At 36.6% G+C, this 19,686-nt stretch overlaps 1 long non-coding RNA gene across 1 annotated transcript; it reads left to right on the top strand.

The window, feature by feature from the left end:
• The first annotated feature begins 1,629 nt into the window (after positions 1 to 1,629).
• Positions 1,630 to 19,684, top strand: LOC104587172 (uncharacterized). The gene is made up of 3 exons (XR_002022097.2): positions 1,630 to 14,485; positions 16,009 to 16,043; positions 16,208 to 19,684. It is a non-coding gene; the product is annotated as an uncharacterized LOC104587172 (long non-coding RNA).
• The last annotated feature ends 2 nt before the right edge of the window (positions 19,685 to 19,686 follow it).

The raw sequence follows: 19,686 nt of genomic DNA on the forward strand, positions 1-19,686 counted from the left end.
TATATGTTATCAATAAAATGTCCAAGATATTATCTTATCAAGCTATTTATCTTCATTATACCTTCTTTTCTTTGTTATCTATCATCATCTGACATACTACCATCAACATGAATGGTTTCGCAATTCAATAAAAGTTCTTGTTCTCCATAATGAAACGGCACAAAGGGTGAATCCTCTATTCAGGCATTTGGACCTACAATTCCCACAGGGGAGGATGAAATATACAACCACATCCACAAGGAAACTCTAGATTGACTAAGGAAGAACAAAAGATGGCTGTAGAGAAATTGAAAAAGAAAGTCTATAATCTACCCAATAAAATTAAAGCAAAGATTTACTACAGACCCAATATCAACAATATTATAACTTGGAATATCTACTTAGAAAACTTTAGTTAACTAGTTTGTTTGATAGTTGTAATGGTTTGCAATCTACCAGATTTGTTTTATACAAATGGAATGGAGTTAGAAAGATGCAAGAAGTTTATTACCCCTCAATTCAACTACCCTTTCAAGCTGTCCATAACCATGAGCGAAACCTTAAACATGGGAAAAATAGATATCTTTACACATTTAAAGCCATTGTGTATACGGAACAAAATACTTATCATATATGTTAGATTAGCTTTTCAACAAAAGTTTCATTTAGGTTGTCAAGTTGTGTTTTTAGTGTGTACTCCATGTTAAATCTGGATGGTCCCATTCAATTTTTATCACATGTTAACACAATTCAAGAAGGTTTTGAGATTGCTAGTGGTAGCACCATGTCCATTGATTAATTAATTAACAACAAATACACCAAAAACTTTGTAGTGGTAATTATGCATATGTCACCATTTGAATTTTCTCAGTTCACTGCTTGAACTTCCAATTCACCCCAAACATCCGATCAGATCCTTCCGACCTCTCCAAAACACCCAAAAACCCAGAAAACCCAAATTTCACCCCAAGGGCCCTTAGATCCACCGTTAAACATGCCCGATACCTATCTGATGGCCCCGATCGACAATCACTTACACCTCAACCATTAAACTGACATGACCATCAGACCTGGAACACCATGAAGTACCTACCCATGAAATTTGAACTCAAAATTCCTTTGTTCACCCGCCCATAAAGCAAAGATTCCATTTTGACCATTCTCACACCCACAACCGATATCCGCTTGATCCAAACACATCACCTGGAGAAATTTCACCCAAAACTGCCTTTATTTTTTCCTTCATCACACAAAGATTCCATTTTAAGCCCCTAAATTAACTGAATCGGATCATTTCCACATCTACCCCAATCCAAGCCCATATGGACCAATCTGACCCCGCCAACCGACTTAGAATGTCTAAAAACCCCACCCTATAAAATTTCATTCAAAACTACTCCTATTTGCCTCATCATCTAAAACGATTCTATTTCGATCAATCCTATTAGCCCACACACACAAACCCACTCTCAGTGATCAGACCCATCTCAACTTTCCATCTTTTGAACCGAAACCACCCATCATTGAACCAAGGACCCGGTTTGACCCTCTAAGACCCGATTTAACCCAACCTTCTTAAAATTACCAAAACACCCCATTTGATTCAAAATTATGAAAATGCCCCGTTTCCCATATAAATTCAACGTAAACTCTTCATTCGCCCTAATCGGGAAGAATCGAAGAGTTAACTGTTCATCTTCTTCTCTGCTCGAACCAGCGGCGGAGCAGAGAAGAACCTCTTCCTCCTGCGATTTCGCCGAGCCCCTTCCCCTATTCTCTCTCATTTCTCAGTCTTCTTCTTCCTTCCTCTCCTTCTTCGTCCTTCTTACCTTCCGCCAGAACCAGTAACACAGTGGCGGTGAGACGGAATCTCTACCACCACCGACTCTCCCCTTTTCTCTTCCTCTAGTTCTATTTGTTTCGAAAAGCAAAGTTGTCTCCATTGCTAGTTCCTATTGTCGTCAATCCCACCTTCAACGCAAAACAGAGGAGTTGTAGAGCTAACTCTTGCTTGGAATGAACACTCCTGTGCTGCATCGGTGCCTGATTACGCCAGACAATCTGGGACTCTGTGAGATCCTGAAGTGGACCAACCTTATTCCTACCGAAGTTCGGCCAACCTTTGCAGTATCCGGCGACGTCCTGGGAATCAGCGCAGTCAGGTAATCCTCCATTAATTAGATTTCTTCCTTTCTATTTTAGTTTATTTTATCCTTTCTCTCTTTGTTTTTATATATATTTGTGAACCAGGGATGAGAAAGGGGAAGAATCGATTTTCTATGACCTCCCATGCTCTGCCTAATCCTACTGGTTTTTGTTAGTTTTAGTTCGTTTTCTGTGTTACCTTTCTTCTTTCGGTTGGATTTTTTACTGAAGATGAACGCTTGGGGATAGATTGTTCTTCTTTCACACAGTTTGTAGTTCATGCAACGTGATGGCTGCCGGATAGCAGGTTTAGTCGGTTCCGTTCCTTTTCTTTCTTAGATTTTCTCTGATACATATTACCGAACTGTAACAATAAGTCTTTGTCTTTTCCTTTGCCGTTATTTCTCTAATACATCTCATTAAACTATATTAGTTCTTTCTCTGATATGTTTTGTTAATCAGTTTTCAATCCGGTATTGTTTCAGAATTTGTCATTTCTTCAGAAAGTTTTTAATTTCGTTTATTCTCTGATGCATCTCACTAAACTGTGTTGGTTCGATTTCTGATATATTTTGTTAATCAATTTTCAATTTGGCATTATTTCAGAATTTCTCGTTTCTTCAGATAGCTTTAACTCCGTTTATTCCTGATGTATCTCACTAAACTATTAGTTCGGTTTCTGATATGTTTTGTTAATCAATTTTCGATTTGGTATTATTTCAGAATTTGGCATTTCTTCAGATAGCTTTTAATTCCACCATCCCGAACAACGAATTTAGCTAGTTCTGATGCATTTTATCAAGTAGTTTTTTTATTCTACTTTGCTTCTGCCGAATAGCCGATCATTAGTATAAGTGTTTACTTTCTAAATGGTTTGAGTTTCATGTTTGTTGTTTATTTATTGTTACATGCTCTTCCCAGATTTGGTTGTATCAAGTCGTGATTTCTTTGTTGTGATGACCAGTTGATGCTTCTTTTAGGTTTATTTAAGTTTAGTAATATGTTACATGTTCTTCTCATGTTTGTTGTCAGCATTTCATGTAGGCCCCACCTATTGGATTTGGGAGAGGAGTGCCTAACCTCTTTCCTCTACCATCCGAGGCTTCCCCATACTGGTTTGGCCGGTGCCTTAGGTGGTGGGAGTCACTATTAAACTGAATGTGCTTTCCGATGTCGATCTCGTAGGTCCCATCAACTCCAATTTCATGTTTGATGGGTGGCGGCGACTCCATTCCCAGCCCAAGTGGCAAGTGAGCTCAGTTTTTTCGACGCTCATAAAATGACGATTTCTTGGACCATAGGTGGGGCCTACATTGGGTCCAGTTGGCTTAATAGCTTTTTCTTGTATACACATGCTTCTATATTGCTTTTCTTTTATTAGAATAATAATTGCTTGTTTCTTGATGATTAGTAGATATCTGTTTATTGTTTTATTTCTGTGATTTCTTGTTTGTTTGTCCACACTCTTCACACACCATTTGCATTAAATTTTAGCATCCAATTTCCTATTAGGAGGGGGGCAGTAGGTGCTAGGCCATTTGGATTGCATCGACAACCCACAAACCAGCAACCAACCAAAGAAGCCTGTTTGCACAACGGGAGGAGGTTTGAAGGCCGACAACAACCTTGTTGGAGCCTTGAGTCTAGGTGTCAAACTCTCCCCTCATGCATCACTGTCCACATGTCAACCTAGTTATTCAAGATATTAGCCACTTCCCCTTTGTTTGCTTGCTTAACCCTTGTGGGACCCATATAAAATATAAAAAATAATAATAAAATGAAACAAAAAATAGATAAAAATGTCAAGAGTCCAATAAAACTAAAATAGAAATAGAACAATGGGATAGAATATATGTAGATAAAAAAACTAAAAAATAATAATAAAATCAAAAATTAAAAAAAGAGAAAAATCATAAGAATAAAAAAAAATAATAAAAAAAGAAGGATAGGAAGTTTAGGCTACACCTAGAAGAGTATCAAAGAAAATATAAAAAAAAAGTAAATTAAAAATAACCAAAATCCCAAAAAAAATATTAAAAATCAAATAAAAAGTCAAAAAAATATATAATTGGAAATAAAAAAGCAAAAGAGAAGTTCTTGATGTCTTGAAGGAGGATGCATCACTAGAAGTTCTTGAAGTTCCTTTTCTTTCTTGAAATTTCTTCCTTTTTATTTTTTTTTGTTTGCTTGTAAATGAAATCAAATAAAAAATTCAATAAAAGCTAAATTCCTGTTGAAGTTTAAGCCTGGTTTTTTGAATTCAAAGAGTGAGGTGCAGATCCTTTAAGATTCAGGTTCAGGTACACTGCTTCTCTAGGGTCAGATGTACCATTTGCGCACTATATTGCTCTTGTGGATCTGCACTTTGAATTTTGAAAATAAAGCCCAAGTGTCCTTTTCCTTTCAACTGGTTATTGCTTAACTATAGGTTATGCCCTTCTTGTATGCAAGCCTAGAAAGCTAGGATTAGGTTTTGGATGGGCCTGGTATGAATGGTGCGTTACGGCACTCTGTCAATCACCTATTCACAATAGCATTGGTTGTTCCTTTTGGATGGGCCTGGGTTCAATTCTGCCTCAATGATTGGTAGGGGAGATTGTAATTTACGACCGATTCAGCTTGGTAGGCCATTTTGTCTTTGACACTAATTGCAGTCTTGGTTGGGTGTGCTGATCGATGCGCCTGTGAAGGAGAGATCTTTGGGTGGCTATCGTTAGACAAAAGGGGCCCACTAGCAGCACTAAGCTTCTGGTTTAAAGTTCAAGGAGGGTCTATTGTGGTAGCCGAATGCTAATGTTAGTACAATGGGGTTATAGGGCCTCTAAAACTCAACACATGGGTTAATCGGACTGATCATCGTTTATTTTAAGTATTGCTTTGAATGGCTAATTGAATATTTGTTTCTTTTTACAAGTAGAAGGATAAATAGAAAATAATGGGCATGTAATCAGACTCGGGTCTTGGATTTTGCCGGATTATGGTATTTGCTTTCATGACTTTAAGTTATGCCTTGTGGTGATTAGTTTATGAATGAAGCATGCATTGCATCCAATCATTAGAATTCTAGAACCCCACCAAGGACTGGGTCATTGGAATTCATGTATCCGGCTTCCTCCCAACTGATTAGAATTCTAGAACCCTACTAATTTGGTGAGGACGGAGGAAAACTCGGGAGATTTTGCAGCCGCGGGATCCGGGTTCCTCCTTTGAATTCATGTATCCAGCTTGCATGTTGACTTGGACTCTCGGGGTCTGCTACCTCATTTGTAATTGATTGCATGTTTCATTTTAAACGGACCGGAAATTAAAAATAAAAAATAAAAAGGGATAAAATGCAAAAATAAGTACATATATAAATAGAAAATCCAAAATCCCAAGAAAATGCAAATTAAAAAAGGGAGACAATCTAAAATCCATAAAAAGAGAAAAGTCAAAATACAAAAAAGGGGGAAAATACAAAAAAAAAGGAGAAGAAAGAAACAAAATACAAAAAAAAAAGAAAATCACATAAAAAAGAAAAACCCAAAATCAATAAAAAGGGGGGAAATACAAACAAAAAAAAGGGGGGGAACCAAAATACAAAAAAAAAGAAATATATAAAATTAAAAAATGGGAAAATAAAAAAAGAAGAAAATTTCAAAATATAAAAAAATGGAAGCCCAAAAAATAAAAATAAAAAACTCAAAAATCAAAACCCCAAAAAAAAGAGAAACTCAAAATACAAAAGAAAAGAAGAGAATCCAAAATTCAAAAAAAAAAGAGAAAAAAGAAAAAAAAAAGAGACGATTAATTACTAAATAAGTTTGGTGGTTTATCAAAGCACCATTGGAAATCCTAGGCCCACAGCTCGGCATATAATCACAAGATCTGTTGCGAGAGCAATGGCACAAGAATCGCATTATGACACCCCCTTCATCCACAAGTTCAGTCGCTCTGTCAAACTCGAGGATACCAGCCTTGGTCCCATATATTGAATACCTGAAACTTCAAGAGCAAATGGAATATGTAATAGCTCAGTTTGCAGCTTTCGTAAAGAACATAGCCAATCAATGCCACATCATCTCTTTTCCACAAGTCCAAATCCTCAGCCCCCATTATCAGGAACCGCACCCGCTACCATGCCTCCCATTACATCAACCACCAACAACACTTTTACACCCCCTCCCTTTACCTTCATAGCTTCGTCTCAACAATCCTCGCCCCAATCATCCTTCAATTTTGCACCTCCGCCCCACTCGTATTTAGCTCCATAGAGCAAACGTATCATCAGCCTTTTTCTCAGTTGTCTTTTACAGAATAATCTTACCATCGACCCCTACGACAGCCTTCCTTTAGCTTCCCAGGACAAGCTTATACCCAACCCTCCCTAACACTTTTTGGGGAGGAGGAACCCAAATTCTCTATGCCACCTCCCCTGTTTCAAACCCCTCTGAAGGATGATGTAGAAAAACTGAAGGAGGAGATGAGACAATTGAAAGGAGTGCATAATTTAGGGGTCAAGGACTTTAAAGAGTTATGTCTTTACCCCAACGCTAAGCTGCCTGAGAAGTTTAAGATCCGGGATTTTGAAAAATATGATGGTAAGAGTTGCCCTCAAACTCATTTGAAAATCTTCTGTGGAGATATGTTTCAGTACGGGTCCAATGAAAAGTTATTGATTCAGATGTTCCAAAAAAGTTTGACTAGCAGTGCAAAGACATGGTTCGCTAACTTGGAGGAGGACAAAAAGAAATTGTGGAAAAAAGTTTCGGAGGCATTCCTTGATCATTTTTCTTACAACATGGAGTTGGTACTAGACTAAGCCGATTTGGAATTAATGAGTCAGAAGTCAGGGGAATCATTCCTAGACTATGCTTACCACTGGTGTGAGGTGGCAGCCAAGCTCCGCCGTCCCCTGCCTAAAGAGGAAATGGTTAGGACCTTCATTAGGACCTTGAAGGATCCCTACCATACACTGTTAGTGGCCCAACCATTAAAGGACTTCAGCGATGTTGTCAAGAGTGTTGTGAGGATAGAAGAGTCTATGCGTCACGGGCATATGAATCCCGTCATATCTGGGGTAGGAATCTCGACCAAACTCTACTCTTGGACCAAAGAGACCCTCACCCAGGTTGAAGGCTGAAACTGAGATCCATGCAGTCTCCACCTATCCCCTTCCACAAACTGGCTTTGTAGCCATCGTTTAGGCTCAACCTGTACCTGCCAGACCACCTTTGGTAATGAACCCTCCACTTACATCGCAACCACCGAACCCGATGATGCCCTATCAACCTGCACTTACAGTAAACCCCCAACATCCCCCTACCAGGTACAACAACATGCCTCATATTTATCCCCCGACGGGTCCTCATCCCTGCAGGGAATGGAGGGAACTCATCCATATCCTATATCCCCATTCTCAGTTATTGCCTACCTTGGTTCAAGAAGGATACTTGAAACTATTGAAGTGGAAGCCGCCTCAAGAGCCCAAACCCAAGCATTATGATGAGAATGCATATTGTGCATTTCACCAGGGGCCCGGCCAGACCACAGATCATTGCATAACATTAAAGTTTGCTATCCAGGATTTGATTGACAAGAACCTAATTACCTTCAATCCAATATCAGACCCCTCACCACAACCAGGTATAAGCATAACACAAAACCCTCTCCCTAATCATGGAGCTGGTCCCAGTTTGTCCATCAACTTCATAAAATGTGGAATGGGGATCTTTGTTAATCCGAAAGAGGGAGAAGAATCTCATCCCCGGCTTGGCACAAAGCTTTATAATGGTAGTGTTTGCGAGATGGACCAAGATGATCATGTCGATCCAACGCATTTAATCCGCCTAGGAGAGGTTACCGGTTGGAGTGCCTGTCCCATAGTATTGGGAGCCGACAATGAAATTAAATCATTTTTTCAGGTTTGAATTGTAATGCCAGAGTGGGGAATCAATGCTCTCTACCCCACTTTTTTTCATATTGAGAGTTTCTAATGTAAATAGTCAGAATACAATAATGTTTTATGTCATTCCATGACACTAGCGGAACTACGTTCGACCTGATCCCTTTCACAAGGGTACATAGTGCTGCCCATATCACGGGTCTGACCCCTATCGTAAGTATTTCATATTTCCCCTCATTACTTTCTTGTTCCAGGAATTCACACTTGAGCTGTACGATTTTGATATTAAGTTAGACTTCACCTTCATGGGCATTGAACAAGAAGATCCTGGTGTGAAAATTCCGAAAGAGCTTCTTGATCAAATAGAGTGATTTGGAGAGAATAATCCAAAAATAGAATTTGAGGCCATAAATTTGGGTATTGAAGGTGAGCCAAAGGAAGTATCTACTGGAGCACCGAGCAGACTTGTCCCATGAGCAAAGAGCGGGCTTGGTGGAAATAGTGATTTTTTGCATGGGCTTATAGAGATATGCCTAGTTTGGATACTAATCTAGTGATTCCCAGTTATTCTGATGCAAAACTAGTCAATGCAAAGAAAAAGGAGACAAAAAGAGATAAAATAAAAAAAAATAGGAAAATTCAAAAAAAAAGAGAAAAGAAGAGAAAAGAGAGAAGAAAAAAATAAAATAAAATCCAAATTTCGAAAGGAAAGGTGTAAGAATGCTTTGACCTAGACCCGTAACTTGGCGTATATTATCAGATTAGTTATCGAGTCGTGGCACAAAATTCTTTTCATCACTTCTCAACTAGCAAATCTGATTGTTTCTTCCTTAATGTGGCCCAGTTCCATTTTGAACTACATCTGGCCTGATCCCTTTCAAAGGGGTACATAAAGCAGCCAATCTCATGGGTTCGGCCACTTCTGTAAATAAAATATTATTTTCCCCCATTCCTCTTTCCCTTGCCTGAGATGCTTATTCATATAAGAGTGATTAGTCCATTAAGGGTTGTCTATCCCAAAAGCATGCTTGAAGAAAAGTCAGTTGTTGATCAAGAGTTCTTTAGTTGAACTTCCTTTAGATCCCCCAATCCATAATAAAGCCATCTTCTTTGTCCAAACTAGGGCAGAACTGCAACTGCTCAAGCATAGCACATTCCCTTTGAATATTGCCTGAGCTCGCATAGAATAAAGGCACAATTCTAACCTAATGCTCTGTCGATTAATTAAAGAAATGACTTGAAGGCATCCTTAGTTATTCCTCTTTCCTCATTGATCCTTTGAATTTGCAAAAGTCACTAGTTAACTAGTTGAGCTTATACGTTAGACCTTTTTTTCGGCAAACTAGCCAATCCGTAGAATGCACTTTAGGGATCATCAAAGGGCTAAAAAAAGAAAGAAGAAAGAAGAGAAAAAGAAAAAAGAGAGAAAAAAAACAAAAACAAAAGAAAGAGAGACAGGAAGGAGAATGCCCAAAGGGCTTTGCTCGACATATACTATGCTCAACATATGCTTTTTTAATATGCAACGTGCAGTCAATAATGAAATGGAGACCATCCTTGGCCACTTGCTTGTCCTTGTGCATTCCATCCTGATAATATATTAAAATCCCCTAGTTGGCCCTTTGAGCCTTCCTATCAATCTTTTCTTCGCAATAAACACATTCTAGTGAGTGGGTGTCAAAATAAGTAGAATGTGATTAGAGCAATCGCGCAAGAGCAAAAAGAAAAAAGAGAGAAAAAAAACTTTTGGCAGCTTTGTTAAGAATTAAATGCTCAAGTAAAGTGGAGCAATTATCAATGAAGATTGATGCAAAAGTGAATTGACAAATGGAGAATCAAGAAGCAGTCAAAAGAAACTGGGTCCACTAAGGTGATTTCATCATTATGGGAGTTTCTATGATGACACCCACATGTTAGTTTTGATTTTCCCTACCCATTACATTTCGTCCCAAAATAAAGTCCTTCTTGATTAATAAGAAGGCACGATTCATGTTGATGAAGAATATGAAGAGTAGTCTCCATATGGCTAAGAAGAAAAAACCTTAATAAAAAAATAAAAAAAAAGAAGAGGAAGAAAGGAATGATGACGAAAATATGATGATTAGAGCTACTCTCAATCAAATTTCCCAAGAGATGATCCATGCATTTGATGCCTATATTAATTGCTATTTGAGCCTCTTAACCCATCATTTGTAACTTTTATCCCATACCATGTTTCATCCTAATAAACAAGACCTCCTCGATGTTTGAAAAATCAACAAGTTAGCACTAGACAAACCTATTTGGCCGACGATGAAGGATCATAATCGTCACTTTCTCCATTAAAATATCAACTTCATAGCTTACCTCTTTTGTTCAACAAAAAAAAAAAAGAAAAGAAAAGAGAAAAAGGAAGAGAAAAAAATTGGGGCGGACCCCCTATGATAGGGCTTTTCTTACGACGAATCCCTTGTTCAACAATTTACAATTCCATCACACATGCTTATGAGCTCAACGAGTAGTGACCAGATATATGCTTTCATTTGATGCGAACTAGACATGGACTTTTTTTGACATAATTACTCTCATATGAGTCAATGTTGAAGGCACTCTTACCCTTGAGTTTTAATGTTTTCCCTTCTTACCATTCCTAGATTTCATGCCCATGTGCTCTGCTCGATAATTAAATACTTATGCCACAATTTGAGATGCTTGACCTTTTTAGTGCATACTCAACTTCTATCTTGGATTTACCATCACATCATATACTTTTGCTTATCCAGAAAATCCATCGATCATGTCAGCCTTTATGCCTTGACCCGTGTTAGAAATCCCATTTGTAAATCTCCTTCCCTTGACTAGTACTAGTTTTAATGGAGTAAATAAAGATGATACAAATAATGAAAAAAATAACAAAAGGAAAGGAAAAAAGAGAAGAATAATGTTTGAAACTCTGTCAAATCTTCCAAAATGTTCTAAAAAACACAAAAGAATATTTGTTGGTGTTTTGTGGTTGTGCTTCGTAAGAATTTTGAACCTTTGTCTTAATGATTGATTTGTTTGTCTCTCACATGTCTTTCTTAGTGATAGATTTACTTTAATTTAGTTTTTCACAATTTTTCCCAGATCTAGAATCCATATTTGCTTTATTCCAGTTTTCCAGATCTAGATGTACTTTAATCCAGATTTTTCCAGATCCATATGTACTTTAATCCAAATTTTCCAAGATCCAGATTTCGCAGATTTACTTTAATCCAAATTTTCATAGATTTATCCTACATCCAGATTTCCCAGATTTACTCTATTCTAGTTTTTCATAGTTCTATCCCAGATCCAGATTTCATAGACCTTAATCCAATTTCCCAAATCCAAATGTACTTTAATCTAGTTTCCCAAATCCATATGTACTTTAATCTAGTTTCCCAAATTCAAATGTACTTTAATCTAGATTTTCGTAGATCTAGATTTCACATATTTACTTTATTCCAGTTTTCACAACTTTTTCCTAGATCTAGATTTCACAAATTTACATTATTCTAGTTTCACAACTTTTTCCTAGATCCAGATTTCACAAATTTACATTATTCCAGTTTCATAGCTTTCTCCTAGATCCAGATTTCCCATATTTACTTTAATTTAGTTTTTCGCAGTTTTTCCTAGATCCAGAATCTAGATTTACTTTAATCTAGTTTTCTAGATCCATATGTACTTTAATCCAGATTTTTCCAGATCTAGAGGTACTTTAATCCAGTTTTTCCAAGATCCAGATTTCGCAGATTTATTTTAATCCAATTTTTCACAGTTTTATCCTAGATCCAAATTTTTTAGATTTACTTTTATTCCAGTTTTCACATATTTCCCAGATCCAGATTTACTTTAGTCAAGTTTTTTACAGTTTTATCCCAGGTCCAGATTTCCCAAATTTACTTTAATTTAGTTTTTCATAGTTTTTCCCAGATCTAGAATCCAGCTTTACTTTAATCTAGTTTTCCAGATCTAGATATGCTTTAATTCAGATTTTTTTCAGATACAGATGTGCTTTAATCCAGATTTTCCAAGATCCATATTTCATAGATTTACTTTAATCCAATTTCTCACATTTTTATCCTAGATCTAGATTTTCTAGATTTACTTTATTCCAATTTTCACAGATTTCCTAGATCTAGATTTGCTTTAGTCCAATTTTTCACAGATATCCCAAATCCAGATTTCTCAGATTTTCTTTAATTCAGTTTTTCGCAGATTTCCCAAATCCAGATTTCATAGATTTACTTTATTCCAGTTTTCATAGATTTTTCCCAGATCCATATTTACTTTTAGTCAAGTTTTTCACAGATATCCTAGATCCAGATTCCCCAGATTTTCTTTAATTCAGTTTTTTGTAGATTATCCTAGATTTCACAGATATCCCAAATCCAGATTTCCTAGATTTACTAAATTCCAGTTTTCGCGTATTTTTCCCAGATCCAGATTTACTTTAGTCCAGTTTTTCATAGATTTACCAGATCTAGATTTTTGAGATTTACTTTAATACAGTTTTCACATATTTATCCAAATACAATTTTTTCGTAAGCTTACCCAGATCTAGATTTCGTAGATTTACTTTAACCCAGATTTTTCCATTTCCAAATTTCGTATATTTACTTTTATCCAGATTTCGCATATTTATCTAGATGCAATTCTTTTTGTAGGTTTACTCAAATCTAGTTTCACAGACATATCCCTGATTCCGTAAGGAGGGGTCTTTTCTCCAAATATTTTTCCTATTATAAATCGTTTTCTTTTAGGGCAAATGTAACTTGATTCTGATGGTTCTTGATACTTAGGGAAGGTCGCTTTGCCAAGAATTCCCCTTCTTCTTTACCTTCCCTTACTATAATTCTCCTTCCTCGTCTTGCCCTTCTTCTAAGCTTGTCATTCGAAAAATCTCTGTGTGCTTCTTTTGTCTTTGTTGTTTCATAGTTTCTTACCTCACAACAAAGAGGGGCAGTTGTCAACATCTGATTTTTGCTTAGTTCGCTGCCTGAACTTCCAATTCACCCCAAACACCCAATAAGACTCTTCCGACCTCTCCAAAACACCCAAAAACCTAGAAAACCCAAATTTCACCCCGAGAGCCCTCAAATACACCGTTAAACCTACTTGATACCTATCCGATGGCCCCGATCGACCCTCACTTACACCTCAACCATTAAATCAGACACGACCATCAGACCCGGAACATCCCAAAGCACCTACCCATTAAATTTGAACTCAAGATTCCTTCGTTCACCCGTCCATCAAGCAAAGATTTCATTTTGACCATTCTCACACCCACAACCCATCTTCGCTTGATCCAAACACATCTAAACCAATCAAACTTTCCCAACCACTCCAGAATACCCAAAAACCCCTCCATATGAAATTCCAGCCCAAAACACCTTCATTTACCCTAAATTACACAAAGATTCCATTTTAAAGCTCATTCCAAATCTGCTCCGTTTGGGCCCAGTTGCCTCAATTTTATTTTACCAGTCATCTCAAACCAAAAATCCCTCCCATAGAAATTTCACCCAAAACTATCTTTATTTTCTCCTTCATCACACAAATATTCTATTTCGAGCCCTCAAATTAATCATATCGATTCCTTTCCACATCTACCCCAATCCAAGCCTGTCCGGACCAATTTGACCCCACCAGCTGACTTAGAATGTCTAAAAGCCCCACCCCATGAAATTTCAATCAATACCCCTATTTGCCTCTTCATCCAAAAAGATTATATATCTATCAATCCTATTAGCCCACACACACAAACCCACTCTCCCCACACACACAAACCCACTCATCTCAACTTTCTATCTTTTGACCCGAGACCACCCATCATTGAACCAAGAACCCGGTTTGACCCTCTTAGACCCAGTTTAACCTAGCCTTCTAAAAATTACCAAAATACCCCATTTGACTCAAAATTATGAAAATGCCCCGCTTCCCATATAAATTCAACGTAAACTCTTCATTCGCCTTAATCGGGAAGAATCGAAGAGTTAACTGTTCATCTTCTTCTCTACTCGAACCAGTGGCGGAGCAGAGAAGAACATCTTCCTTCTGCGATTTTGCCGAGCCCCTTCCCTTATTCTCTCTCCTCTCTCAGTCTTTTTTTTTCATCCTCTCCTTTGTCCTTCTCACCTTCCGCCAGAACCAGTAACACAGTGGCGGTGAGACGGAATCTCTACCACCACCGACTCTCCCCTATTCTCTTCCTCTAGTTCTATTTGTTTTGAAAAGCATAGTTTTCTCCATCGCTAGTTCCTGTTGTCGTCTATCCCACCTTCAACGCAGAACAAAGGAGTTGTATAGCTAACTCCTGCTTGGAACGAACACTCCTGTGCAGCATCGGTGCCTGATTATGCCAGACAATCCGGGACTCTGTGAGATCCTGAAGTGGACCAACCTTATTCCTACTGAAGTTCGGCCAACCTTTGTAGTAGCCGGCGACGTCCTGGGAATCAGCGCAGTCAGGTAATCCCCCAATCAGATTTCTGCCTCTCTATTTTAGTTTATTTTATCCTTTCTCTTTTTACTTTTATATATTTGTGAACCAGGGATGAGAAAGGGAAAGAATCGATTTTCTATGAGTTCCCATACTCTGCCTAATCCTACTAGTTTTTCTTAGTTTCAGTTCGGTTTCTATGTTACATTTCTTCTTTGAGTTGGATTTTTTTTACTAAAGATGAACGCCTGGGGGTATATTGTTCTTCTTTCAGATAGTTTGTAGTTCATGCAAAGTGATGGCCGTCGGATAGAAAGTTTAGTCGGTTCCGTTCCTATTCTTTCTTAGATTTTCTCTGATACATTTACCGAACTGTAACAATAGGTCTTTGTCTTTTCCTTTGTCGTTATTTTTCTAATGCATCTAACTAAACTATATTAGTTCGGCCTCTGATATGTTTTGTTAATCAGTTTTCAATCCGGTATTGTTTCAGAATTTATCATTTCTTTAGATAGCTTTTAATTCCGTTTATTATCTGATGCATCTCACTAAACTGTGTTGGTTCGATTTCTGATATGTTTTGTTAATCAGTTTTCAATTCGGCATTATTTCAGAATTTCTCATTTCTTCAAATAGCTTTTAACTCCGTTAATTCCCTTACGTATCTCACTAAACTATTAGTTCAGCTTCTGATATGTTTTGTTAATCAATTTTCAATTCGGTATTATTTCAGAATTTGGAATTTCTTCAGATAGCTTTTAATTCCACCATCCCGAACAACGAATTTAGCTAGTTTTGATGCATTTTATCAAGTAGTTTTTTTATTCTACTTTGCTTCTACCGAATATCATTAGTATAAGTGTTTACTTCTAGTTATGATGCTTTGAGTTTCATCTTTGTTGTTTATTTATTGTTACATGCTCTTTCCAGATTTTGTTGTATCAAGTCGTGCTCTCTTTGTTGTGATGACCGGTTGATGCTTCTTTTAGGTTCATTTAAGTTTAGTAATATGTTTTAAATCTTTAATGAATTCAGGTTGTTAGTCTTTTAGTATGCAGATATTTGTTGTCAGCATCCCATGTGGGCCCCATCAACTCCAATTTCATGTTTAATGGGTGGCAACTCCATTCTCAGCCCAAGTGGCAAGTGAGCTCGGTTTTTCCGACGCTCACAGCACATATGCCTTGGTTTGAATTTTGCAATTCCATAACTAAGAATGATTGTCTTGTTCTCATAATGCAGTGACGGATTTCTTTTTCTTTTTATTCCCCACTTTGAAAATAACATTATGATTTAAATGGCTTCATCCATTTTAGCAGATTCCCTACAACACTGCTTGAATGTATAGATTAGCTAAAGTGACCATCATAATCATAATTCTTGTTACCAAAAGAGAGACCAATTCGAAAGATTATCTTTACCATATTTTTTTTCCTTGATAGAATAAAAACAAAAACCGAACACATTATGTTCTCAGAATTCATTAGTTTTTTTGAACAAGCCTTATTCCACTTATTTCTTTCTTCACCCCATCAAACCTATGGCTTCTCAGGTCTCTTATATGATTGCAATTGGCAACCATGAAAGGTATTGTTTCTCACTTATAAACTCTTTTTTTTTTGTGGATGCTTATAGAAGAACATATGAGAAAACTAATGGTAAATATATCAAGCCTCTATGGGCTTGAATTGCTCTTTTTCATCTTTTTTCAATAGCTAGCTGATATAATTCCTTGTTTATAACATTTACAGAGACTTTGAAAGCTCTGGATCAATATACAAAACACCAAACTCTGGTGGAGAATGTGGAGTTCCTTATGAGACATATTTCCCATGTCCACTATTGGAAAGGACAAACCATGGTACTCAATAGAAAAAGGGAGTGTTCATTTTATTATAATTTTAACTGGGAATGATTAGTTTGTTAATTCTGAGCAGGTAAAAATGAGTTTACTCCTTGGTTCTGTTTTGATTTTTTGAATCATCTCTTTGTAACATCTAACATGATAACAACCACATAACAGTACAAATAGATGCAAAACGACTTGGGTTCCTTTTCAACCCTGAGAAAACTTGCTATATGCTTAATGATCTTCTGGAACAGAAAGAGAGAAATCGGGACAACAAGAACCTTTTGAAGCACTAGAAGATACTCAATTTCTCAATAAATCTAACCTATAGCAATCTCTATGAGCAGAGAGACAGGTATAAACCTTTGGTCCAACATATATATCCGAAGACATTTAAAACACAATATGAACAAGCACCATCACACCAAGACATACAGATACCAAGCCAAATATGCAATCGGAAAATGAAGGTAAAAACGAAGACAAATAATGGATTTGGAGAAAATCTTTCTTCTAGAGAGGTAGATGACCTGAAAACAGGAAAAAAAAAAGAAAATGAGAGACCAAATATCAAAACGGGAACAGATTTACCTATCTTAAATTTTAGAGATCGTGGAGATCACTAGAGTTACCTTTCTCGCTCGCAATGACAATACCTATTTACTGATGCAATGACAATACCTATTTACTTCGACTGATGACCGGAGAAAATTATTCTTTCGTTTTAAGGAAGAAATTTTTTCTCCTCTCCTCGATACAAACCCAAGTCTATATACAAATTTGCATAAAAACCAATTATTTCTTAAAGTATAACTAAATATATGCAAATCTGAACAGGATTACAATTTGTAACGATTCAACATTTGCACTCCAACCAAACACAACCTAAGGGTGTGCAATTGTCTACTAGTGTACTGCACTCCCATTTAAATAAACTACAAATGGATAATTATACTTGTGCTAGCCATTCGACCTGTACCCATTTTCAACCTGACTTGACCACTAAGCCCCATGATGGTGGGGTTAGATGATCTAAACATGGGACAGGTGAAGTTGCGGAGTTTCTCTTCCCACTGCAGATTCTATATCCCCATACTCTAGCTTTAGCCGATACCAGAAAATGAATAAGCAAAGTATATTTAGGACGATAGTTCAAATAATTGGAAAGGCATTTCTAAGAAGATAAATTGAGATATGCTTTGGTTAGGTATAAATATGGTGAGAAAATTAAAATATGTTTGGAAAATTAAAATAAATCTTAAAAATACATCAATATGAGTCCGAAATTATATACTATGAAAAAAGAATGTAATGAAACATTAGCAATTCGAATTCATTAAAACATTTCGTCTTTCTTGGATTCTAAAATGGAGTTACCATCTTGATACATAGTTGAAATTAAGTGGTGGGATAAATTTCATCTCACAAAGACCCCTAAACCCGCTTCAGAGGAAGATGAAAGAACTCGAAGACATGTCCCTTCGAATGGCCAAAAGAATGAAAGAAAAAAGTAAAGGAATCTCGAAGGACATCGAGACAGAGTGTCCGATCTCTCAGCCCGCACTAAGGTCACTCTTCAAGTCACTAATTGAATATTCCATCTCATCCTGAATAGTAAAAGCTACGTCAGTTGGTCTTAATAGGACAATATGAAGATAAGTTACCAACTTAATAATTCAGATGCGCGAAGGAAAAGTTAAAAGGCATCTCAATAATAGAAGCCTTGAAGATAAGAACGAATAAAGTGGCTCATCACTGTCTCTCTCTCGAAGCTTCGGCAGCCTCTATATAAGGAGCTCTTCTCTTTGTTTAGAGTGTTCAAAAAATTTCCGAAGTGCAGAAGTCTCCTAGTTCTCAATGCTTTGTAATAGTTTGAGTGTTTTTTTTCCGAGTGATCTTAGAAGTGTGTTGTTTGTGAGCTTTGTAATTTTGTAAGAGATTGTATGTTGTTGTATCATCATTAAGAATCTATCTGTTTGATCTATATCTCTATAATTATCAATATTAAGAAATATTTCAATCTCTGTTTTCATTATATTAAGAAATATTTTCAATCACTGTTTTCAATATGTTTTTTGCATAACATACTCATCTCCATATTCTTTTCTCCATTGGCTCCATCATTCACTATTCATATTGTTAACCCTCTAATCATACTATTCATCGGTCACTATTCACTATTCATTGGCATCTCCCTATAATTATTCACTGTCATCTCCTTATGCAAGTGCCATTTACTAAAATGCTCCCTACAATTTCATGGATTTACTAAAACCTACCTATAGTTTGAGTTTTAATAAAACACCCCTATAGTTTGCAATCCATTTATTTAATTTACCTTCCATTAGATGATTGTAAAAAATGACAATTTTGGCCCTAATGTCCATTTCAATAAATTTAATCAAAAGAAAATAAAAATGAGCATACCATTTTTGTCCCTACAAAGACACGAGCAACTACTCTATCTGGCTCTATTTGGTCAATTTTGTTTGTTGTGCAAAGAAGTGGTAAGGGTACTTTTGAAATAAATAATCATGAGGCCATGGCAGGGGTGATCATGGGCCAATCCGGGCTTTGCCTTCATAACAATGGGCTGAGGCTAGGCTTGAGCCCGTTCCGCATTATGGGCCTAAAATTATAAGCTTGGGCCCGAGCTGAGCCAGGCCAAGGTTTCGAGCCTAATTGGTGTATTTCAGTTCCAAAATCTAACAATTATACCTTTTTTTTTCAGTTATTATCGTGGAGACTATAGTACCTGTATGAAACTTTAAATTTAATATCAAGATAAAAAATACTAACATAAAAGAAATTAAATAATTATACTTTGTAATTTATAAGTTTCAATTGGTGGTTTTGTGAAATTGGGCAGTGGTTTTGTAAAATTGGTGAGAGAGAGAGAGAATCGAGAATGGAAAGATTAGGGTTTAGTAATTTCTATATTTTATTAAATACTAAATTAGAATATGATAAGATCTAGGACCCTAAGATTAAAATATTTAATTTCCTACAAATCTCTATTTAATATATAAAACATCAATTATCAAATATTTTTAAATAATATATATATATATATATATTTAGGGTCGAGCCTAAAAAATTAGGCCCAAGCCCAACCCGTTTGGGCCGAGGCCGAATCTTAACAAAAAAACCTAGGCCCAAGCCCGGATTTTCCGGGCCGGGCTGAAAAGATCACCCCTAGGCCATGCCCTTAAACATTTTCACTAAGTTTTGTTGACCATATGGCAAAACAAACAATTCTTGTGAAAGATACATTAATTAAATAGGTCTTAAACTATAGAAAGTGTTTTAGACTATAAGGTAAGTCGGCTCAAGGACCATGTGAACACTGAGATTAAGTCATCTATAATATCTTCCGTACAA

Source organism: Nelumbo nucifera, chromosome 1 (assembly GCF_055504915.1).
Source record: "Nelumbo nucifera cultivar China Antique chromosome 1, China Antique-T2T, whole genome shotgun sequence".
NCBI classification, from domain to species: domain Eukaryota; kingdom Viridiplantae; phylum Streptophyta; class Magnoliopsida; order Proteales; family Nelumbonaceae; genus Nelumbo; species Nelumbo nucifera.